The sequence below is a fragment of the Silurus meridionalis genome, chromosome 4 (assembly GCF_014805685.1).
Source record: "Silurus meridionalis isolate SWU-2019-XX chromosome 4, ASM1480568v1, whole genome shotgun sequence".
Classification (NCBI taxonomy): domain Eukaryota; kingdom Metazoa; phylum Chordata; class Actinopteri; order Siluriformes; family Siluridae; genus Silurus; species Silurus meridionalis.
Genome location: NC_060887.1, coordinates 36,241,254 through 36,263,704, shown reverse-complemented (window position 1 = coordinate 36,263,704; position 22,451 = coordinate 36,241,254). Strand labels below are relative to the sequence as shown.

Sequence of the window (22,451 nt, the reverse complement as noted above, 5' to 3'; positions counted from 1 at the left end):
GTCTGCGCTCTATCCTAGCGGGATCTCATGCGGGCGGCTCCTCTACTAATCAGGATAGATGTGGACCTGTGAGTTGAATTAGACTGATAGAAAAATAAAAAACAAACACACAGACATCTGGTCTGGATCCTTGATTTCTTGCACGCTTGCGAATTTTCTTCGTGGGTGCAAGATAAAGAAAAACCTCTAAAAGCAGTCAAGAAGTGTTCATCTAATTTTTGCTTCACCAGAATAAAGAGACAGGGAGAGCGAACGCAGTCCCCACTATCAGAAATTATGCAGTCGAGATTCCCACATTTGGGGAATTCGCAGGTCAGCACAGCCTGAGTGCAATGGCTGAGCCTCGCTTTGGGCAAACCACAGTTCTGATCATGATATTGCGCCTGCCAGGTAAGTATGAATTTGTTTGTCTGCCTGAGATGTGCCCTGAGGGGGTGTAGGCAGCTGGATGAGGTGAAGAACGCTCAGGACAGGTCTTGAGGAGTTCCTGGCCAATCCGATCCAGAGTCTGCGCCTATCCTAGCGGGATCTCATGCGGCGGCTCCTCTACTAATCAGGATAGATGTGGACCTCGTGAGTTGAATTAGACTGATAGAAAAATAAAAAACAAACACACAGACATCTGGTCTGGATCCTTGATTTCTTGCACACTTGAATTTTCTTTGTGGGTGCAAGATAAAGAAAAACCTCTAAATGCAGTCAAGCAGGGTTCATCTAATTTTGCTTCACCAGAATAAAAGACAGGGAGAGCGAACAGTCCCCACTATCAGAAATTATGCAGTCGAGATTCCCACATTTGGGGAATTGCAAAGGTCAGCACAGCCTGAGTGCAATGGCTGAGCCTCGCTTTGGGCAAACCACCGTCTTGATCATGGTATTGCCCCTGCCAGGTAAGTATGAATTCATTTGTCTGCCTGAGATGTGCCCTGAGGGGGTGTAGGCAGCTGGATGAGGTGAAGAACGCTCAGGACAGGTCTTTGAGGAGTTCATGGCCAATCCTCCAGAGTCTGCGCCTATCCTAGCGGGATCTCATGCGGCGGCTCCTCTACTAATCAGGATAGATGTGGACCTCGTGAGTTGAATTAGACTGATAGAAAAATAAAAAACAAACACACAGACATCTGGTCTGGATCCTTGATTTCTTGCACACTTGCGAATTTTCTTTGTGGGTGCAAGATAAAGAAAAATCTCTAAATGCAGTCAAGAAGTGTTAATCTAATTTTGCTTCACCAGAATAAAAGACAGGGAGAGCGAACGCAGTCCCCACTATCAGAAATTATGCAGTCGAGATTCCCACATTTGGGGAATTCGCAAAGGTCAGCACAGCCTGAGTGCAATGGCTGAGCCTCGCTTTGGGCAAACCACCGCCTTGATCATGGTATTGCCCCTGCCAGGTAAGTATGAATTCATTTGTCTGCCTGAGATGTGCCCTGAGGGGGTGTAGGCAGCTGGATGAGGTGAAGAACGCTTCAGGACAGGTCTTTGAGGAGTTCATAGCCAATCCCCTCCAGAGTCTGCGCTCTATCCTAGCGGGGATCTCATGCGGGCTGGCTCCCTCTACTAATCAGGATAGATGTGGACTTTGTGAGTTGAATTAGACTGATAGAAAAATAAAAAACAAACACACAGACATCTGGTCTGGATCCTTGATTTCTTGCACACTTGAATTTTCTTTGTGGGGCAAGATAAAGAAAAATCTCTAAATGCAGTCAAGCAGGGTTCATCTAATTTTGCTTCACCAGAATAAAAGACAGGGAGAGCGAACACAGTCCCCCACTATCAGAAATTATGCAGTCGAGATTCCCACATTTGGGGAATTCGCAAAGGTCAGCACAGCCTGAGTGCAATGGCTGAGCCTCGCTTTGGGCAAACCACCGTCTTGATCATGGTATTGCCCCTGCCAGGTAAGTATGAATTCATTTGTCTGCCTGAGATGTGCCCTGAGGGGGTGTAGGCAGCTGGATGAGGGTGAAGAACGCTTCAGGACAGGTCTTTGAGGAGTTCCTGGCCAATCCCCTCCAGAGTCTGCGCCTATCCTAGCGGGATCTCATGCGGGCGGGCTCCTCTACTAATCAGGATAGATGTGGACCTTGTGAGTTGAATTAGACTGATAGAAAAATAAAAAACAAACACACAGACAACTGGTCTGCATCCTTGATTTATTGCACGCTTGAGAATTGTCTTTGTGGGTGCAAGATAAAGAAAAATCTCTAAATGCAGTCAAGAAGTGTTGTTCTAATTTTTGCTTCACCAGAATAAAGAGACAGGGGAGAGCGCGAACGCAGTCCCCCACTATCAGAAATTATGCAGTCGAGATTCCCACATTTGGGGAATTCGCAAAGGTCAGCACAGCCTGAGTGCAATGGCTGAGCCTCGCTTTGGGCAAACCACCGTCTTGATCATGGTATTGCCCCTGCCAGGTAAGTATGAATTCATTTGTCTGCCTGAGATGTGCCCTGAGGGGGTGTAGGCAGCTGGATGAGGGTGAAGAACGCTTCAGGACAGGTCTTTGAGGAGTTCCTGGCCAATCCCCTCCAGAGTCTGCGCTCTATCCTAGCAGGGATCTCATGCGGGCGGGCTCCCTCTACTAATCAGGATAGATGTGGACCTCGTGAGTTGAATTAGACTGATAGAAAAATAAAAAACAAACACACAGACATCTGGTCTGGCTCCTTGACTTCTTGCACACATGAGAATTGTCTTTGTGGGGCAAGATAAAGAAAAACCTCTAAAAGCAGTCAAGAAGTGTTCATCTAATTTTTGCTTCACCAGAATAAAGAGACAGGGAGAGCGAACAGTCCCCACTATCAGAAATAATGCAGTCGAGATTCCCACATTTGGGGAATTCGCAAAGGTCAGCACAGCCTGAGTGCAATGGCTGAGCCTCGCTTTGGGCAAACCACCGTCTTGATCATGGTATTGCCCCTGCCAGGTAAGTATGAATTCATTTGTCTGCCTGAGATGTGCCCTGAGGGGGTGTAGGCAGCTGGATGAGCCAGGTCTTCAGGCCAGGTCTTTGAGGAGTTCTGGCCAATCCTCCAGAGTCTGCGCTCTATCCTAGCGGGGATCTCATGCGGGCGGGCTCCCTCTACTAATCAGGATAGATGTGGACCTTGTGAGTTGAATTAGACTGATAGAAAAATAAAAAACAAACACACAGACATCTGGTCTGGATCCTTGATTTCTTGCACACTTGAGAATTGTCTTTGTGGGGGCAAGATAAAGAAAAACCTCTAAAAGCGGTCAAGAAATGCTCATCTAATTTTTGCTTCACCAGAATAAAAGACAGGGGAGAGCGCGAACGCAGTCCCCCACTATCAGAAATTATGCAGTCGAGATTCCCACATTTGGGGAATTCGCAAAGGTCAGCACAGCCTGAGTGCAATGGCTGAGCCTCGCTTTGGGCAAACCACCGTCTTGATCATGGTATTGCCCCTGCCAGGTAAGTATGAATTCATTTGTCTGCCTGAGATGTGCCCTGAGGGGGTGTAGGCAGCTGGATGAGCCAGGTCTTCAGGCCAGGTCTTTGAGGAGTTCCTGGCCAATCCCCTCCAGAGTCTGCGCTCTATCCTAGCGGGGATCTCATGCGGCGGGCTCCCTCTACTAATCAGGATAGATGTGGACCTTGTGAGTTGAATTAGACTGATAGAAAAATAAAAAACAAACACACAGACATCTGGTCTGGATCCTTGATTTCTTGCACACTTGAGAATTGTCTTTGTGGGGCAAGATAAAGACAAACCTCTAAAAGCAGGCAAGCAGTGTTCATCTAATTTTTGCTTCACCAGAATAAAGAGACAGGGGAGAGCGCGAACGCAGTCCCCCACTATCAGAAATTATGCAGTCGAGATTCCCACATTTGGGGAATTCGCAAAGGTCAGCACAGCCTGAGTGCAATGGCTGAGCCTCGCTTTGGGCAAACCACCGTCTTGATCATGGTATTGCCCCTGCCAGGTAAGTATGAATTCATTTGTCTGCCTGAGATGTGCCCTGAGGGGGTGTAGGCAGCTGGATGAGGGTGAAGAACGCTTCAGGACAGGTCTTTGAGGAGTTCCTGGCCAATCCGATCCAGAGTCTGCGCTCTATCCTAGCGGGGATCTCATGCGGGCGGGCTTCCTCTACTAATCAGGATAGATGTGGACCTTGTGAGTTGAATTAGACTGATAGAAAAATAAAAAACAAACACACAGACATCTGGTCTGGATCCTTGATTTCTTGCACACTTGAGAATTGTCTTTGTGGGTGCAAGATAAAGAAAAATCTCTAAAAGCAGTCAAGAAGTGTTCATCTAATTTTTGCTTCACCAGAATAAAGAGACAGGGGAGAGCGCGAACGCAGTCCCCCACTATCAGAAATTATGCAGTCGAGATTCCCACATTTGGGGAATTCGCAAAGGTCAGCACAGCCTGAGTGCAATGGCTGAGCCTCGCTTTGGGCAAACCACCGTCTTGATCATGGTATTGCCCCTGCCAGGTAAGTATGAATTCATTTGTCTGCCTGAGATGTGCCCTGAGGGGGTGTAGGCAGCTGGATGAGGGTGAAGAACGCTTCAGGACAGGTCTTTGAGGAGTTCCTGGCCAATCCCCTCCAGAGTCTGCGCTCTATCCTAGCGGGGATCTCATGCGGGCGGGCTCCCTCTACTAATCAGGATAGATGTGGACCTTGTGAGTTGAATTAGACTGATAGAAAAATAAAAAACAAACACACAGACATCTGGTCTGGATCCTTGATTTCTTGCACACTTGCGAATTTTCTTTGTGGGTGCAAGATAAAGAAAAATCTCTAAATGCAGTCAAGAAGTGTTGTTCTAATTTTTGCTTCACCAGAATAAAAAGACAGGGGAGAGCGCGAACGCAGTCCCCCACTATCAGAAATTATGCAGTCGAGATTCCCACATTTGGGGAATTCGCAAAGGTCAGCACAGCCTGAGTGCAATGGCTGAGCCTCGCTTTGGGCAAACCACCGTCTTGATCATGGTATTGCCCCTGCCAGGTAAGTATGAATTCATTTGTCTGCCTGAGATGTGCCCTGAGGGGGTGTAGGCAGCTGGATGAGGGTGAAGAACGCTTCAGGACAGGTCTTTGAGGAGTTCATAGCCAATCCCCTCCAGAGTCTGCGCTCTATCCTAGCGGGGATCTCATGCGGGCGGGCTCCCTCTACTAATCAGGATAGATGTGGACCTCGTGAGTTGAATTAGACTGATAGAAAAATAAAAAACAAACACACAGACATCTGGTCTGGATCCTTGATTTCTTGCACACTTGCGAATTTTCTTTGTGGGTGCAAGATAAAGAAAAATCTCTAAATGCAGTCAAGAAGTGTTGTTCTAATTTTTGCTTCACCAGAATAAAGAGACAGGGGAGAGCGCGAACACAGTCCCCCACTATCAGAAATTATGCAGTCGAGATTCCCACATTTGGGGAATTCGCAAAGGTCAGCACAGCCTGAGTGCAATGGCTGAGCCTCGCTTTGGGCAAACCACCGTCTTGATCATGGTATTGCCCCTGCCAGGTAAGTATGAATTCATTTGTCTGCCTGAGATGTGCCCTGAGGGGGTGTAGGCAGCTGGATGAGGGTGAAGAACGCTTCAGGCCAGGTCCTTGAGGAGTTCCTGGCCAATCCTCCAGAGTCTGCGCCTATCCTAGCGGGATCTCATGCGGGCGGGCTCCCTCTACTAATCAGGATAGATGTGGACCTTGTGAGTTGAATTAGACTGATAGAAAAATAAAAAACAAACACACAGACATCTGGTCTGGATCCTTGATTTCTTGCACGCTTGAGAATTGTCTTTGTGGGGCAAGATAAAGAAAAACCTCTAAAAGCAGTCAAGAAGTGTTCATCTAATTTTTGCTTCACCAGAATAAAGAGACAGGGGAGAGCGCGAACGCAGTCCCCCACTATCAGAAATTATGCAGTCGAGATTCCCACATTTGGGGAATTCGCAAAGGTCAGCACAGCCTGAGTGCAATGGCTGAGCCTCGCTTTGGGCAAACCACCGTCTTGATCATGGTATTGCCCCTGCCAGGTAAGTATGAATTCATTTGTCTGCCTGAGATGTGCCCTGCAGGGGTGTAGGCAGCTGGATGAGGGTGAAGAACGCTTCAGGCCAGGTCCTTGAGGAGTTCCTGGCCAATCCCCTCCAGAGTCTGCGCTCTATCCTAGCGGGGATCTCATGCGGCGGGCTCCCTCTACTAATCAGGATAGATGTGGACCTTGTGAGTTGAATTAGACTGATAGAAAAATAAAAAACAAACACACAGACATCTGGTCTGGATCCTTGAATTCTTGCACACTTGAGAATTGTCTTTGTGGGGGAGAGATAAAGAAAAACCTCTAAAAGCGGTCAAGAAATTCTCATCTAATTTTTGCTTCACCAGAATAAAGAGACAGGGGAGAGCGCGAACGCAGTCCCCCACTATCAGAAATTATGCAGTCGAGATTCCCACATTTGAGGAATTTGCAAAGGTCAGCACAGCCTGAGTGCAATGGCTGAGCCTCGCTTTGGGCAAACCACCGTCTTGATCATGGTATTGCCCCTGCCAGGTAAGTATGAATTCATTTGTCTGCCTGAGATGTGCCCTGCAGGGGTGTAGGCAGCTGGATGAGGTGAAGAACGCTTCAGGACAGGTCTTTGAGGAGTTCTGGCCAATCCTCCAGAGTCTGCGCTCTATCCTAGCGGGATCTCATGCGGCGGGCTCCTCTACTAATCAGGATAGATGTGGACCTTGTGAGTTGAATTAGACTGATAGAAAAATAAAAAACAAACACACAGACATCTGGTCTGGATCCTTGATTTCTTGCACACTTGAATTTTCTTCGTGGGTGCAAGATAAAGAAAAACCTCTAAAAGCAGTCAAGAAGTGTTCATCTAATTTTTGCTTCACCAGAATAAAGAGACAGGGAGAGCGAACGCAGTCCCCACTATCAGAAATTATGCAGTCGAGATTCCCACATTTGGGGAATTCGCAAGGTCAGCACAGCCTGAGTGCAATGGCTGAGCCTCGCTTTGGGCAAACCACCGTCTTGATCATGGTATTGCCCCTGCCAGGTAAGTATGAATTCATTTGTCTGCCTGAGATGTGCCCTGCAGGGGTGTAGGCAGCTGGATGTGGGTGAAGAACGCTTCAGGCCAGGTCCTTGAGTAGTTCCTGGCCAAAACCCCTCCAGAGTCTGCGCTCTATCCTAGCGGGGATCTCATGCGGCGGCTCCTCTACTAATCAGGATAGATGTGGACCTTGTGAGTTGAATTAGACTGATAGAAAAATAAAAAACAAACACACAGACATCTGGTCTGGATCCTTGATTTCTTGCACACTTGTGAATTTTCTTTGTGGGTGCAAGATAAAGAAAAAACTCTAAAAGCAGTCTAGAAGTGTTCATCTAATTTTTGCTTCACCAGAATAAAGAGACAGGGAGAGCGAACGCAGTCCCCACTATCAGAAATTATGCAGTCGAGATTCACGCATTTGAGGAATTCGCAAAGGTCAGCACAGTCTGAGTGCAATGGCTGAGCCTCGCTTTGGGCAAACCACCGTCTTGATCATGGTATTGCCCCTGCCAGGTAAGTATGAATTCATTTGTCTGCCTGAGATGTGCCCTGAGGGGGTGTAGGCAGCTGGATGAGGGTGAAGAACGCTTCAGGCCAGGTCCTTGAGGAGTTCCTGGCCAATCCCCTCCAGAGTCTGCGCTCTATCCTAGCGGGGATCTCATGCGGGCGGGCTCCCTCTACTAATCAGGATAGATGTGGACCTCGTGAGTTGAATTAGACTGATAGAAAAATAAAAAACAAACACACAGACATCTGGTCTGGCTCCTTGACTTCTTGCACACATGAGAATTGTTTTTGTGGGGGAGAGATAAAGAAAAACCTCTAAAAGCGGTCAAGAAATTCTCATCTAATTTTTGCTTCACCAGAATAAAGAGACAGGGAGAGCACGAACGCAGTCCCCCACTATCAGAAATTATGCAGTCGAGATTCCCACATTTGGGGAATTCGCAAAGGTCAGCACAGCCTGAGTGCAATGGCTGAGCCTCGCTTTGGGCAAACCACCGTCTTGATCATGGTATTGCCCCTGCCAGGTAAGTATGAATTCATTTGTCTGCCTGAGATGTGCCCTGAGGGGGTGTAGGCAGCTGGATGAGGGTGAAGAACGCTTCAGGACAGGTCTTTGAGGAGTTCCTGGCCAATCCCCTCCAGAGTCTGCGCTCTATCCTAGCGTGGATCTCATGGGAGGGGCTCCCTCTACTAATCAGGATAGATGTGGACCTTGTGAGTTGAATTAGACTGATAGAAAAATAAAAAACAAACACACAGACATCTGGTCTGGATCCTTGATTTCTTGCACGCTTGAGAATTGTCTTTGTGGGGCAAGATAAAGAAAAAACTCTAAATGCAGTCAAGAAGTGTTCATCTAATTTTTGCTTCACCAGAATAAAGAGACAGGGGAGAGCGCGAACGCAGTCCCCCACTATCAGAAATTATGCAGTCGAGATTCCCACATTTGGGGAATTCGCAAAGGTCAGCACAGCCTGAGTGCAATGGCTGAGCCTCGCTTTGGGCAAACCACCGTCTTGATCATGGTATTGCCCCTGCCAGGTAAGTATGAATTCATTTGTCTGCCTGAGATGTGCCCTGAGGGGGTGTAGGCAGCTGGATGAGGGTGAAGAACGCTTCAGGACAGGTCTTTGAGGAGTTCCTGGCCAATCCCCTCCAGAGTCTGCGCTCTATCCTAGCGTGGATCTCATGGGAGCGGCTCCCTCTACTAATCAGGATAGATGTGGACCTTGTGAGTTGAATTAGACTGATAGAAAAATAAAAAACAAACACACAGACATCTGGTCTGGATCCTTGATTTCTTGCACGCTTGAGAATTGTCTTTGTGGGGGCAAGATAAAGAAAAACCTCTAAAAGCAGTCGAGAAATGCTCATCTAATTTTTGCTTCACCAGAATAGAGAGACAGGGGAGAGCGCGAACGCAGTTCCCCACTATAAGAAATTATGCAGTTGAGACTCCCACATTTGGGGAATTCGCAAAGGTCAACACAGCCTGAGTGCAATGGCTGAGCCTCGCTTTGGGCAAACCACCGTCTTGATCATGGTATTGCCCCTGCCAGGTAAGTATGAATTCATTTGTCTGCCTGAGATGTGCCCTGCAGGGGTGTAGGCAGCTGGATGAGGTTGAAGAACGCTCAGGACAGGTCTTTGAGGAGTTCCTGGCCAATCCGATCCAGAGTCTGCGCTCTATCCTAGCGGGATCTCATGCGGGCTCCTCTACTAATCAGGATAGATGTGGACCTGTGAGTTGAATTAGACTGATAGAAAAATAAAAACAAACACACAGACATCTGGTCTGGATCCTTGATTTCTTGCACACTTGAATTTTCTTTGTGGGTGCAAGATAAAGAAAAATCTCTAAATGCAGTCAAGAAGTGTTCATCTAATTTTGCTTCACCAGAATAAAGAGACAGGGAGAGCGAACGCAGTCCCCACTATCAGAAATTATGCAGTCGAGATTCCACATTTGGGGAATTCAAAGGTCAGCACAGCCTGAGTGCAATGGCTGAGCCTCGCTTTGGGCAAACCACCGCCTTGATCATGGTATTGCCCCTGCCAGGTAAGTATGAATTCATTTGTCTGCCTGAGATGTGCCCTGAGGGGTGTAGGCAGCTGGATGAGGGTGAAGAACGCTCAGGACAGGTCTTTGAGGAGTTCCTGGCCAATCCGATCCAGAGTCTGCGCTCTATCCTAGCGGGATCTCATGCGGGCGGCTCCTCTACTAATCAGGATAGATGTGGACCTGTGAGTTGAATTAGACTGATAGAAAAATAAAAACAAACACACAGACATCTGGTCTGGATCCTTGATTTCTTGCACACTTGAATTTTCTTTGTGGGTGCAAGATAAAGAAAAATCTCTAAAAGCAGTCAAGAAGTGTTCATCTAATTTTGCTTCACCAGAATAAAGAGACAGGGAGAGCGAACGCAGTCCCCACTATCAGAAATTATGCAGTCGAGATTCCACATTTGGGGAATTCGCAAAGGTCAGCACAGCCTGAGTGCAATGGCTGAGCCTCGCTTTGGGCAAACCACCGTCTTGATCATGGTATTGCCCCTGCCAGGTAAGTATGAATTCATTTGTCTGCCTGAGATGTGCCCTGAGGGGTGTAGGCAGCTGGATGAGGTGAAGAACGCTTCAGGACAGGTCTTTGAGGAGTTCATAGCCAATCCCCTCCAGAGTCTGCGCTCTATCCTAGCGGGGATCTCATGCGGGCGGGCTCCCTCTACTAATCAGGATAGATGTGGACCTCGTGAGTTGAATTAGACTGATAGAAAAATAAAAAACAAACACACAGACATCTGGTCTGGATCCTTGATTTCTTGCACACTTGCGAATTTTCTTTGTGGGTGCAAGATAAAGAAAAATCTCTAAATGCAGTCAAGAAGTGTTGTTCTAATTTTTGCTTCACCAGAATAAAAAGACAGGGGAGAGCGCGAACGCAGTCCCCCACTATCAGAAATTATGCAGTCGAGATTCCACATTTGGGGAATTCAAAGGTCAGCACAGCCTGAGTGCAATGGCTGAGCCTCGCTTTGGGCAAACCACCGTCTTGATCATGGTATTGCCCCTGCCAGGTAAGTATGAATTCATTTGTCTGCCTGAGATGTGCCCTGAGGGGGTGTAGGCAGCTGGATGAGCCAGGTCTTCAGGCCAGTTCCTGGCCAATCCGATCCAGAGTCTGCGCTCTATCCTAGCGGGGATCTCATGCGGGCGGGCCTCCTCTACTAATCAGGATAGATGTGGACCTTGTGAGTTGAATTAGACTGATAGAAAAATAAAAAACAAACACACAGACATCTGGTCTGGATCCTTGATTTCTTGCACACTCGTGAATTTTCTTTGTGGGTGCAAGATAAAGAAAAATCTCTAAATGCAGTCAAGAAGTGTTGTTCTAATTTTTGCTTCACCAGAATAAAAAGACAGGGAGAGCGAACACAGTCCCCACTATCAGAAATTATGCAGTCGAGATTCCACATTTGGGGAATTCGCAAAGGTCAGCACAGCCTGAGTGCAATGGCTGAGCCTCGCTTTGGGCAAACCACCGTCTTGATCATGGTATTGCCCCTGCCAGGTAAGTATGAATTCATTTGTCTGCCTGAGATGTGCCCTGAGGGGGTGTAGGCAGCTGGATGAGGGTGAAGAACGCCCAGGACAGGTCTTTGAGGAGTTCCTGGCCAATCCGATCCAGAGTCTGCGCCTATCCTAGCGGGATCTCATGCGGGCGGCTCCTCTACTAATCAGGATAGATGTGGACCTCGTGAGTTGAATTAGACTGATAGAAAAATAAAAAACAAACACACAGTCTGGATCTTTGATTTGGTCTGGATCTGGTCTGGATCCTTGATTTCTTGCACACTTGCGAATTTTCTTTGTGGGTGCAAGATAAAGAAAAATCTCTAAATGCAGTCAAGAAGTGTTGTTCTAATTTTTGCTTCACCAGAATAAAGAGACAGGGGGGAGCGCGAACACAGTCCCCCACTATCAGAAATTATGCAGTCGAGATTCCACATTTGGGGAATTGCAAAGGTCAGCACAGCCTGAGTGCAATGGCTGAGCCTCGCTTTGGGCAAACCACCGTCTTGATCATGGTATTGCCCCTGCCAGGTAAGTATGAATTCATTTGTCTGCCTGAGATGTGCCCTGAGGGGGTGTAGGCAGCTGGATGAGCCAGGTCTTCAGGCCAGTTCCTGGCCAATCCGATCCAGAGTCTGCGCTCTATCCTAGCGGGGATCTCATGCGGGCGGGCTTCCTCTACTAATCAGGATAGATGTGGACCTTGTGAGTTGAATTAGACTGATAGAAAAATAAAAAACAAACACACAGACATCTGGTCTGGATCCTTGATTTCTTGCACACTTGCAAATTTTCTTTGTGGGTGCAAGATAAAGAAAAATCTCTAAATGCAGTCAAGAAGTGTTGTTCTAATTTTTGCTTCACCAGAATAAAAAGACAGGGAGAGCGAACACAGTCCCCCACTATCAGAAATTATGCAGTCGAGATTCCACATTTGGGGAATTCGCAAAGGTCAGCACAGCCTGAGTGCAATGGCTGAGCCTCGCTTTGGGCAAACCACCGTCTTGATCATGGTATTGCCCCTGCCAGGTAAGTATGAATTCATTTGTCTGCCTGAGATGTGCCCTGAGGGGGTGTAGGCAGCTGGATGAGGGTGAAGAACGCTTCAGGACAGGTCTTTGAGGAGTTCATAGCCAATCCCCTCCAGAGTCTGCGCTCTATCCTAGCGGGGATCTCATGCGGGCGGGCTCCCTCTACTAATCAGGATAGATGTGGACCTGTGAGTTGAATTAGACTGATAGAAAAATAAAAACAAACACACAGACATCTGGTCTGGATCCTTGATTTCTTGCACACTTGCGAATTTTCTTTGTGGGGCAAGATAAAGAAAAATCTCTAAAAGCAGTCAAGAAGTGTTGTTCTAATTTTGCTTCACCAGAATAAAGAGACAGGGAGAGCGAACGCAGTCCCCACACAAACATTAAAACACATTGAAAATTTTATTTTGTGTTTGCACAAATGCATATACAGTAAGTGTGGATGTTGTGCAACCTGATGTGTAGATTTGTGTGTAAGATAACAATTTCTGCAAACATCATAGTCCACGGAGACTCCTGTCTGACCTTGTCCTCCTGCCAAGAGCCCAGTGCCTTGCCAATCAGAGTGCGACCAAGTGCTGGCACTGAGGTTGAGAACTGTGGGTTAACGCATCCATGCTGCCATGTCTCTACAGTCACTGCTAACACAGACCTTTAGATACTTCTCTGCAAACACTACTATTTGATCATATTCATTGTCAGGGTCCTCTGTTAGAATAGTTACTTAATGGGGACCACAGTTTTCTTTGATTTTATGATTGTGTTATTACTGTTTATTAAAAAAAATAATTATTCGGTATATGTCATATTTTCAGAACTCATATCAGTATGTCAAGTAAACAAATATTTCATAAAACAATTTATGCACTATTTGAAAGCAGACAAGGATGAAAACAAAAAATAGCTTCTATACAAATCTCAAATCAATTCAAATCAAATTAAATTTTTTAAGTTTGAATAGACTACAAACTATTATTCTCACTTATACAGCAGTAAATGGTTTGCAGTGTATCTATAGTCTTTTCGCTACAATCCGCGCTCCCTGAGATCTCAAAAAAAATTGATTTGATTTGATTTGATATTTAAAGGTGGTAGAAGCATTTTCATTCTAAGAAAACAAAAATAGCTTCTATACAAATCTCAGACAGTGTTTTAATTAACATGCTAAATCTTTTCTGTTTGAACAGCGGTATGAATTGTGATATAAAACTTAAGAACCAACAAGTTTATTTTTTAAGAGCAAGTGGTTCCGCTTCTTTACATTGCCTGCAGTCAACCTTTCTGGAACTTTGCAATTGTTAATAAACTTCATCATATGCTTCTCCACAGCCTGTATCTCATTTTAGTTCCAGGATTCTTTTTAATGTGACCTGTGGGGGGAACAATATACGTTTCACTAATAAGAAGCACTTGCATCACAATGCATCAACTAGTGGTGTGGTAAGAATTTTTATAAAATTGTGCAGCATCTTTTGAGTCAAATTACTATTAATCAGTCAATTAAAATATTAAGATATTTTGGCTGTTACCAACCAAATTAAATCAGTATTTTATAATATAAAATATAATATAAGTAAATATTAATTGTATAATTGTCAGGGATTCCCCTGCCACGCCCCCCTCAGTAGCTGTCCGAGATTCCCCTGCCATGCCCCCTTTGGCCGCCGTCAGAGATGCACCCTGCCACGCCCCCCTCGGTAGCGCTCATGGTGCCTCATTATCCCGTGCCTGCCTAATCACCGACAGCCGTGACTCGTTATGGTTCTGGCTATATAAACACACGTTCTCGAGTCACAGGCTGTCGGTCCTTGTATTGTCATGCTGGTGATACCCTTGGCTGCCCGACCGCCAGCATTCCCCGCTGGTTCCGTTCCCTATTTATTACTCTTAGCCGCTGCCGTTTACTTTCGTTTCGGACTCAAGGTTTCAGTTTGGATTGCTCGTCTCGAAGCGGATATTCTTTGTTTGTTTTCTCGCCTCGGCAGCAGTGAGTGTTTCGTTTGTTGAACTGTTTTGGTTTGGATTAATAAACTATGATTGACTTGCTTCCGCTTCCGCGTCCTGTCCGTCAGCCTGACAATAATACAATAATGGATGATTTTTTAGGATAAAACTGTACTTCTCGTGTGATATTGATTAATTATATTAAATAATATACATTTTCTTCTTCTTCTTCTTTCGGCTTCTCCCATTAGGGGTCACCACAGTGGATCATCTGTCTCCATACCTCTCTGTCCTCTAAATCTGCCTCTTTCAACACAACTACCTGCATGTCTTCCCTCACCACATCCATAGACCGCCTTCCTCTCTTCCTCCTTCCTGGTGGCTCCATCCTCAGCATTCTGCTACCAAAAAACCCCATGTCCCTCCTCTGCACATGTCCAAACCATCTTAATCTCGCCTCCCTCACCTTGTCTTCAAAACGGTTTACATGCACTGTCCCTCTAATAAAATCTTTCAACACTTAAATTAGCACTTACCAAGTTTGCTTTGTAGAATTCAAGAGTTATATGTATATTAAGTTTGTAATCTAGCATATCAATGTAGATTTTTTCATTGCTAGAAACTCAAAGCACTTTTGTACATCGCTCTGGACAAGGCCGTTTGCTACATGCCGCAAATCTAAATGTAAATTTTTCTAATCCTGTCCATCCTCGTCATTGGCAACAAAAATCTCAACATCCTGAACTCTGCTAAATCCAGCTCCATCTCTTGTCTTTTAGTCAACGCCACTGTCTCTAAGCCACACCACTCCACTGCCCTCCTCTCGTTCACACACATGCACTCTCTCTTACTCCTACTGAATTTCATTCCCCTTCTCTCCAGCAGATACCTCTACCTCTCCAGGCTCTCTCAACCTGCTCCCTACTCACACCACAAATAACAATATAATCTGCAAACATCATAGTCCACGGAGACTCCTGTCTGACCTTGTCTGTCAACCTGTCCATCACCACTGCAAACAGGAAAGGGCTTAGAGCCGATCCTTGATGCAATCCAACCTCCACCTTAAACCAGTCTGTTGTTCCTACTGCACAGTTCACTGCTGTCACACTGTCTTCATACATGCCCTGCACCACCTTTAGATACTTCTCTGCCACACCTGACTTCCTCATACAAAACCTCCTCTTTCAAAAATCACATCAATCAGGTTACAAAAACAGCCTTCTTTCACCTTAGAAATATTTCTAAGCTAAGAAATATGTTGTCTATATCCGATGCAGAGAAGCTCGTCCATGCGTTTATGACCTCCAGAATAGACTACTGTAATGCGTTACTAGGTGGATGTCCTGCTTCATTAATAAACAAGCTTCAGTTAGTCCAGAATGCAGCAGCCAGAGTTCTTACAAGGTCAAAAAAATATGATCACATAACCCCGATCTTATCGTCCCTACATTGGCTTCCTGTTAAGTTTCGAATAGACTACAAACTATTACTTCTCACTTATAAAGCACTAAATGGTTTGGCTCCGTGTATCTATCCAGTCTTTTAACACGCTACAATCCGCCACGCTCCTGAGATCTCAAAACTCTGGGCTTCTAGTAGTTCCTAGAATAGCAAAGTCCACTAAAGGTGGTAGAGCATTTTCACATTTAGCTCCTAAACTCTGGAATAGTCTTCCTGACGGTGTTCGGGCTCAGACACACTCACCCAATTTAAGTGTAGATTAAAACGTATCTTTTAGCAAAGCCTACACATAACACACATCACATCATAACCTTGTGCTCCAGAACATCTGATCACATGCACATTATCAACTTGTGCTGTTAATATCATGAACAGCAGCTACGCTAATTCCTCTCCACTGCTTCTCTTTCTCTCCCCATCCCGAGGCATCCTGAGGTTGCTCCAGCTCAGTCACCTCCCACCTCGTGATGATTACGGACCTTTAAAGTAGATGCCGAACTCACAAACATCCTGAACCATCTAGAGACGTACCAGTGCCATTTGGATCCCGCTACATGTGTGGAGTTTTGACATTGGACCTCCTGGAGTGTTTAAAGGCTCTGGCATGGAGAAGCTGATGCTGGATCTGTGGTGATCACAAATGCTGAGCTTATAAAACTCGGAGCTACTAACCATATAGACTGTTTAAGACTGCAGAAAGAACATTACTTATAATCTTATACTCCAGTAATCATGTTAGTTCTCACTCTCCAGTGTTCTGTATTGTTGAAAGATTTATGATCAAACTCTTGATGTCACCCAGATGAGGATGGGTTCCCCTTTTGAGTCTGGTTCCTCTCAAGGTTTCTTCCTCATAACATCTAAGGGAGTTTTTCCTTGCCACAGTCGCCACGGCTTGCTCATCAGGGACAAATGCACACCATTCACCATCACTGTTGATTTGTGTAAAGCTGCTTTGAGACAATGTCTGTTGTGAAAAGCGCTATACAAATAAACTTGACTTGACTTGACTTGACAAAACCACAAATCCTCTCTTGGAACCCTGTTGTATGTTTTCTGTTAATCCTCAAACACACAATGCAACTCCATCTGACCTTCTCTATACTTCTCCTTCAACATTCTCAAAGCAAATAATGCGTCTGTAGTGCTCTGCCTCAGCATGAAACCACACTGTTGCTCACCGATGGTCACCTCTTCTCTCAGCACAGCTTCCACTACTCTTTCCCATAACTTCATGGTGTGACTGATCAACTTCTGATCTATTGATCTATCTATCTATCTATCTATCTATCTATCTATCTATCTATCTATCTATCTATCTATCTATCTATCTATCTATCTATCTGTCTGTCTGTCTGTCTGTCTGTCTGTCTGTCCGTCCGTCCGTCCGTCCGTCCCGTCCAGTCCATCCGTCTAAAAGATTGAAAAAAGATTGATAAGTAAGGTCCAATGTTTTAAAAGCTAGAGTGTCAGGAAAGGTGGTAAGAAAAGAACTAAGCACAGTCATAGCAGCAAACAAAGAACACACACAGTGTCCTATAACACTTGCTAAACAGAGCTTACTAAGGTAAAAAAAAATAACATTACCCTTCTATACAAGTAATGACCGTTTATGTAATGATTATGTCAAGTATTTGACTATAATTAGTAAACTATAATTGGTAATGCAGACTGGAGACATCAGTGCTGGTGTTTTGAATCTGTATCTTTTGTATATTTTGTATATGTATCTGTTTTTAGAGATATTTTGGAGGGTGTGAACTTGCAGAAATGCAGGTGTTTGGTGGTGTGTCTGCAGTTGTGGTGTGTTTTCCTCCCTGCTGTGCTGAGAGTGGAGGGAGATTACAGTGGAAGAGCAGTGGCTGATTAGAACATCCAAAAAGGAAGCAATTACTGTGTGTGTGTGTGTGTGTGTGTGTGTGTGTGTGTGTGTGTGTGTGTGTGTGTGTGTGTGTGTGTGTGTGTGTAGGGAAACTGCAGGCAGCGAGCAATGCACTCTGAATAATGCAGTAGTCTAACCAACACACAGGGGGTCTTCATCTCACACACACTCACACTCACACCTTCACACACACACACACACACACACACACACACACACACACACACACACACACACACACACACACACACACAAGCACACACACACCAGCATGCGTGCATATAAACTAATAAACTGTCTACTTATATCTTCATATATACTGTTCTTTTATGAGTTCTAATGATCTAGAAGATACTCTGTGCAGACATACACACACTCACACACACATGCACACAAGGGTTACTCTTGGAATTCTGCTCAAATCACAGTTGATAACAGCAGTAGCATTTCTTTATTTTAAATGATGTGTTATTATGGCTGGGTGCAGAAGTATTGGCATATTCATTAAAAATTAGCAAAACAGTCAGTACATAAAATAACTATTACAGTCGACAGTGCAAATTTTCCGTTGGAGCAATATGAAAAGCTATTAACTTTTTCTCCAACAAAAATGCAAAAAAGAAACAAAAACAAACAAATTGAAGTAAAGTTTAAACATTTATAAACATACTTTACACATTACATTACAAACAGCTGAAATTTGGTCACTAAATGTCAGTGACCAAAAGCACATTTGCTACTTTTATATTTTAAACACTACAATTGTAGTTTAAGTAAATAAAGAGAAAAAGAGCGAGCTACATTAAAAGCATTCGGCATGCATAATTCCAATTATACGATGATATATTAAAAACAAAAGGGGAGACAAAATACAAGCCCTCCACCAAATTTACTCTCCCCCACTGACATCCACACACACACACACGTGTGTGTATATGTATATTTATGAGTTGGAGGCAGAGATGCTTTTAAGTCTCTTTATAATGCATATGGACTTCCATCAGGGCATCTATGGACATACCAAACATTTGTAAAGACACAAATATGCACTCAGGCTTATTCTGATTATAAGTGGTTTAAGCAGTACCCTAAAGCCCCCAGAGCCTCCATACAGCTCTTAAGGAAGGCAGACTTGTTATGTATGATGTATTATGTATAATCATATGAGGTCACTTAAATTCCTAAAAATAAGTGTTACTCCAAAAGGTATTTTCTGATACTAATAACCTTGCTATAAAATTAATTGATTGGTTTGTTTGTAAATTTTGTTGTAGGTCTCTTAATAATGAAAATTCCAAAATCCGTGATTATAACGAAAGGCTAAAACTTCTTCTTCTTCTTTTGACTTCTCACATTAGGGGTCACCACAGTGAATCATTCGTCTCCATACCCCCCTGTCCTCTACATCTGCCTCTTTCAAACCAACTACCTGCATGTCTTCCCTTAACACATCCATAAACCTCCTCCTTGGTCTTCCTCTTTTCCTCCTTCGCGGTGGCTCCATCCTCAGCATTCTCCTACTGATATACCCCATGCCCTTACTCTGCACATGTCCAAACCATCTAAATCTAGCATCCCTCACCTTGTCTCCAAACTGTCCCACATGCATGGTCCCTCTAATAAACTCGTTTCTAATCCTGTCCATCCTCATCACTCCCAATGAAAATCTCATCTTCAGCACTGCTACCTCCAGCTTCACAACAAATAAAAAAAATAATAATTACAGGAAAGAAAATAAATAGGAATAAGTCACATTAGCGTATAAGCAGGCAAGCCGATCAAAAGGATTTGTTTTAATCTGGATTAAAAAATAAGCAAATTATTTAGTGTAAGGTCATGGGTTGGGAGAAGACCAGAAAAGATATTTCAAGATAAAGGCTTTGTTCAATTTGTGTCTGACTGTGTGCATCATCAGAGAGGAAACATACTACCACTCTGTCTCAAATCAGAGTTATGTACAAATTATGTACTACTACATAAATTACATGGACAAAAGTATTGAGACATTTGACTTTTTTAGAAATATTTGCTTTTTACCCAACCTGTTAGCACAAAGTTGGAGGTCCACAATTGTATATGATATCTTTGTATGTGGTGGCATTAAATTTTCCTTACACTTTAACTAGGACAGCCAAACCTGTTCCAGCATGATGATGCTACATGAAGTTTCTATACCACCACCTCTCATGTCAGTTATTATAACATATCAATTCAACAGTCTTCTGTGAATGAACACCTAAAAATGCTGAATTTTTTTTGCATTTATTTCCCTTTCATTACAGTTTAATTGTTTAATTATTGTCAGGGTCTGGACCTTTTGGGTTGTTTGATTTTGCTTTTTCCACCAGATGTTGCCACTGGGCCCTTATTCCCTACTCTCTAGCCCCTAATTGTTTAATGCCTCCCACCTGCTCCTCATTTATTTGGTGTATTTAAGTTACCGCTTTTACCTTGGTTCCTGTTGGTTTATTGTATTTGTCTTTATATATTTATTGTATTTGAATCTTTGTGGGTTGTTTGTTGTCAGTTTGGTAACTGTTCTGCTATTTATAGTTGTTTGATTTCTTTGAGTCTTCTGTTTTCCCAATTCTCCTGTTTTCCCCTGTTTTCCCGTTTTCCCCAGTCTCCTGGCTTCCCGATTCTCCTGGCTTTTCGAGTCAGGTTAATTTATACTCTTTAATTAATTAATTTATTTACTCCTTATACTGTGCTTTGTGATCTGCAGTGTAGTTAGTTTACTAGTTGTTTTACTTTGACAGTGTATTGGTTTTTGTTTGCAGAATGTCTAACAGAATAGGAAAACATATTTGCAATAGCTGGTGTACATAGCTAGACTTTTTACAAACAGGAAGTAAAGAACTGAAAGATAAGCTGTGTGAGCGTCCTCAGGTTGCTTTTCATCTGGTATCAAAATACTTATTAATATAGGAGAAAAAGGTTGAAGTACTGTGTAGTGGAATTATAGAGTTATGTTTCTCAGTATAGACACTCTGCTGAGGCCATGAAAGTACAACAAGATACATGGAAATGCCGTGAAAAAGAATTATGACAAAGAGACTTAGATTAGATTAGATTCAACTTTATTGTCATTATGCAAGGTACATGTACTGAGCCAATGAAATGCAGTTAGCATTTACCAGAAGTGCATAAATAGCCTATTTACAATAGATAACATAATAGATAAATAGATAATAAAGAAGAATAGATAAATAACGAATGAGGTCCATATATACAGGGATGACGGTGATTAATGTACAGAAGAGTGCAGTAGGTAATAATATATGGTATATATAGTAATATACAATATACTGTGCAAAGATGATGCATAAATAGACATATCAAAAGGTAATATACTCAAATGACGATATAATTATGTACAAGTATGAATGTATGTATGATACAGTATATACAGTATAAATAAGAGTGGAATGTAAAGTAGTGCAAATGTGAGTTAAGGATGGTGCGAAAAAAAATGTGTAGTGGATAAGCAGTGCAACATACACAGAAAGTGACAATGCAGTATTGAATATGTGGTCAGTGCAGTAACAGCTATAGGAAAAAAGCTATACTTCAGTCTGTTTGTGTGGTGAAAAGTCCATGGTTGGGGTGAGAGGTATCTTTGTTGATGCCCCTCACTCTTTGCAGACAGTGTTTATTTGTAAATGTTCTCCAAGGTGGGAAGATTAGTGCCGATGATTCGTTGGGCAGTTTTTACCACCCTCGAAACGGCTTTACGGTCCGAAACTCAGCTCAGCTGCTGTAGCACACTGAGATGCAGTTAGTGAGGATGCTCTCAATGGTACAGTGCTAAAAGTTCTCCAGTATCCTGTAGCACGGCCAGGACTTTTTAAGTCTCCTCAGAAAAAACAAGCGCTCTTGTGCCTTTCTGATCAGGATAGAAGAGTTTAGAGACCAAGTGAGATCCTCATAGATGTGAACTGCGAGGAACTTGAAGCTGGGTACACACTCAACAGCAGCTCCACTGATGTGAATGTGAATGGGAGTGTGAGTGTGATTGCCGGCTCGTCTATAATCCACAATGATCTCTTTCATCTTCTGTTGAGTTCCAGGTTATTGTCCTCAAACCATGCTACTAGGTGCTGGATCTCCTCCCTGTAAGCCATCTTGAGAGTAAATGTATCAGAGAGCATCAAGCGAAACTATGAAGGATGAAAGAAGAGTTTAGGAAATAATTACTTACTTTTATTGTAATTAGCACTATTATTACAAGTTTTCCAAGAGTAGTTGACAATGGACAAACAGACAGACAGACAAGCAAATATAGATAGATAGATAAATAGATAGATAGATAGATAGATAGATAGATAGATAGATAGATAGATAGATAGATAGATAGATAGATAGATAGATAGATAGATAGATAGATAGGCGGGAGAACAAAGACACAGCTGACAGATAGTCTAGCAAACAGACAGACATACAGATAAAGAGAAAGACAGAGAAAGAGACACAGAGCCTGAATTTCAGCCCCACCTTCTTTCTCTGACAGCAAGATGTGATTGCACTGTTGCCAGGGCAATGCCTTCCTGCAGCTGTCTGTAATTCATGGTTTCCATGGTAACAGCGGAGAACACCAATCATTATTTCTGCATCTCAGAAATATTAGAACTGAAGCCTTGCAATGGAGGAAGAATTAATTATGGTGCTTTATTCCAGAGAGTGCTGCGGTGGTGTGTGCAGTACAGCGGCTCTCATCAAAAGCATCTTGAGACATATCTTACACGTCAGAATTTTAATCAGCATCCAACATCCTAAGAAATCAGAGGAATCATTTGGGGTTTTAATTCTCTCTCTCTCTCTCTCTCTCTCTCTCTCTCTCTCTCTCTCTCTATATATATATATATATATATATATATATATATATATATATATATATATAACCCAGCCAATAGGGTTGCACAAACCAGTGCACTCGTATTGGCAATCCCAAACAAGAATAAATGTGATGGGATGCGATAGGAAGGGGCATCGA

General features: G+C 43.7%; 24 non-coding genes across 24 annotated transcripts; all 24 read right to left on the bottom strand.

Annotated features, from left to right (window-relative positions):
• Positions 1 to 240: 240 nt before the first annotated feature.
• Positions 241 to 398, bottom strand: LOC124385395. Its single transcript, XR_006925772.1, has one exon. It is a non-coding gene; the product is annotated as a U1 spliceosomal RNA (small nuclear RNA).
• A 343-nt stretch (positions 399 to 741) lies between these two features.
• LOC124385389 lies at positions 742 to 898 on the bottom strand. The gene has a single exon (XR_006925766.1). It is a non-coding gene; the product is annotated as a U1 spliceosomal RNA (small nuclear RNA).
• A 344-nt stretch (positions 899 to 1,242) lies between these two features.
• LOC124385380 lies at positions 1,243 to 1,402 on the bottom strand. The gene has a single exon (XR_006925758.1). It is a non-coding gene; the product is annotated as a U1 spliceosomal RNA (small nuclear RNA).
• A 348-nt stretch (positions 1,403 to 1,750) lies between these two features.
• Positions 1,751 to 1,912, bottom strand: LOC124385377. The gene has a single exon (XR_006925755.1). It is a non-coding gene; the product is annotated as a U1 spliceosomal RNA (small nuclear RNA).
• A 352-nt stretch (positions 1,913 to 2,264) lies between these two features.
• On the bottom strand, positions 2,265 to 2,428 carry LOC124385355. The gene has a single exon (XR_006925734.1). It is a non-coding gene; the product is annotated as a U1 spliceosomal RNA (small nuclear RNA).
• Positions 2,429 to 2,782: 354 nt separating this feature from the next.
• Positions 2,783 to 2,940, bottom strand: LOC124385388. The gene has a single exon (XR_006925765.1). It is a non-coding gene; the product is annotated as a U1 spliceosomal RNA (small nuclear RNA).
• Positions 2,941 to 3,286: 346 nt separating this feature from the next.
• On the bottom strand, positions 3,287 to 3,450 carry LOC124385354. The gene has a single exon (XR_006925733.1). It is a non-coding gene; the product is annotated as a U1 spliceosomal RNA (small nuclear RNA).
• A 348-nt stretch (positions 3,451 to 3,798) lies between these two features.
• LOC124385353 lies at positions 3,799 to 3,962 on the bottom strand. The gene has a single exon (XR_006925732.1). It is a non-coding gene; the product is annotated as a U1 spliceosomal RNA (small nuclear RNA).
• Positions 3,963 to 4,317: 355 nt separating this feature from the next.
• Positions 4,318 to 4,481, bottom strand: LOC124385352. The gene has a single exon (XR_006925731.1). It is a non-coding gene; the product is annotated as a U1 spliceosomal RNA (small nuclear RNA).
• Positions 4,482 to 4,836: 355 nt separating this feature from the next.
• LOC124385351 lies at positions 4,837 to 5,000 on the bottom strand. Its single transcript, XR_006925730.1, has one exon. It is a non-coding gene; the product is annotated as a U1 spliceosomal RNA (small nuclear RNA).
• Positions 5,001 to 5,355: 355 nt separating this feature from the next.
• Positions 5,356 to 5,519, bottom strand: LOC124385363. The gene has a single exon (XR_006925742.1). It is a non-coding gene; the product is annotated as a U1 spliceosomal RNA (small nuclear RNA).
• A 350-nt stretch (positions 5,520 to 5,869) lies between these two features.
• LOC124385394 lies at positions 5,870 to 6,033 on the bottom strand. Its single transcript, XR_006925771.1, has one exon. It is a non-coding gene; the product is annotated as a U1 spliceosomal RNA (small nuclear RNA).
• A 354-nt stretch (positions 6,034 to 6,387) lies between these two features.
• LOC124385369 lies at positions 6,388 to 6,551 on the bottom strand. Its single transcript, XR_006925747.1, has one exon. It is a non-coding gene; the product is annotated as a U1 spliceosomal RNA (small nuclear RNA).
• A 346-nt stretch (positions 6,552 to 6,897) lies between these two features.
• Positions 6,898 to 7,056, bottom strand: LOC124385384. Its single transcript, XR_006925761.1, has one exon. It is a non-coding gene; the product is annotated as a U1 spliceosomal RNA (small nuclear RNA).
• A 353-nt stretch (positions 7,057 to 7,409) lies between these two features.
• On the bottom strand, positions 7,410 to 7,569 carry LOC124385391. The gene has a single exon (XR_006925768.1). It is a non-coding gene; the product is annotated as a U1 spliceosomal RNA (small nuclear RNA).
• Positions 7,570 to 7,923: 354 nt separating this feature from the next.
• On the bottom strand, positions 7,924 to 8,087 carry LOC124385368. The gene has a single exon (XR_006925746.1). It is a non-coding gene; the product is annotated as a U1 spliceosomal RNA (small nuclear RNA).
• Positions 8,088 to 8,440: 353 nt separating this feature from the next.
• LOC124385383 lies at positions 8,441 to 8,604 on the bottom strand. Its single transcript, XR_006925760.1, has one exon. It is a non-coding gene; the product is annotated as a U1 spliceosomal RNA (small nuclear RNA).
• Positions 8,605 to 8,958: 354 nt separating this feature from the next.
• LOC124385374 lies at positions 8,959 to 9,122 on the bottom strand. The gene has a single exon (XR_006925752.1). It is a non-coding gene; the product is annotated as a U1 spliceosomal RNA (small nuclear RNA).
• A 343-nt stretch (positions 9,123 to 9,465) lies between these two features.
• Positions 9,466 to 9,622, bottom strand: LOC124385393. The gene has a single exon (XR_006925770.1). It is a non-coding gene; the product is annotated as a U1 spliceosomal RNA (small nuclear RNA).
• Positions 9,623 to 9,967: 345 nt separating this feature from the next.
• LOC124385378 lies at positions 9,968 to 10,126 on the bottom strand. The gene has a single exon (XR_006925756.1). It is a non-coding gene; the product is annotated as a U1 spliceosomal RNA (small nuclear RNA).
• A 353-nt stretch (positions 10,127 to 10,479) lies between these two features.
• Positions 10,480 to 10,640, bottom strand: LOC124385376. The gene has a single exon (XR_006925754.1). It is a non-coding gene; the product is annotated as a U1 spliceosomal RNA (small nuclear RNA).
• Positions 10,641 to 10,978: 338 nt separating this feature from the next.
• Positions 10,979 to 11,137, bottom strand: LOC124385385. Its single transcript, XR_006925762.1, has one exon. It is a non-coding gene; the product is annotated as a U1 spliceosomal RNA (small nuclear RNA).
• A 371-nt stretch (positions 11,138 to 11,508) lies between these two features.
• On the bottom strand, positions 11,509 to 11,670 carry LOC124385375. The gene has a single exon (XR_006925753.1). It is a non-coding gene; the product is annotated as a U1 spliceosomal RNA (small nuclear RNA).
• Positions 11,671 to 12,007: 337 nt separating this feature from the next.
• Positions 12,008 to 12,168, bottom strand: LOC124385379. The gene has a single exon (XR_006925757.1). It is a non-coding gene; the product is annotated as a U1 spliceosomal RNA (small nuclear RNA).
• Between the last annotated feature and the right edge of the window lie 10,283 nt (positions 12,169 to 22,451).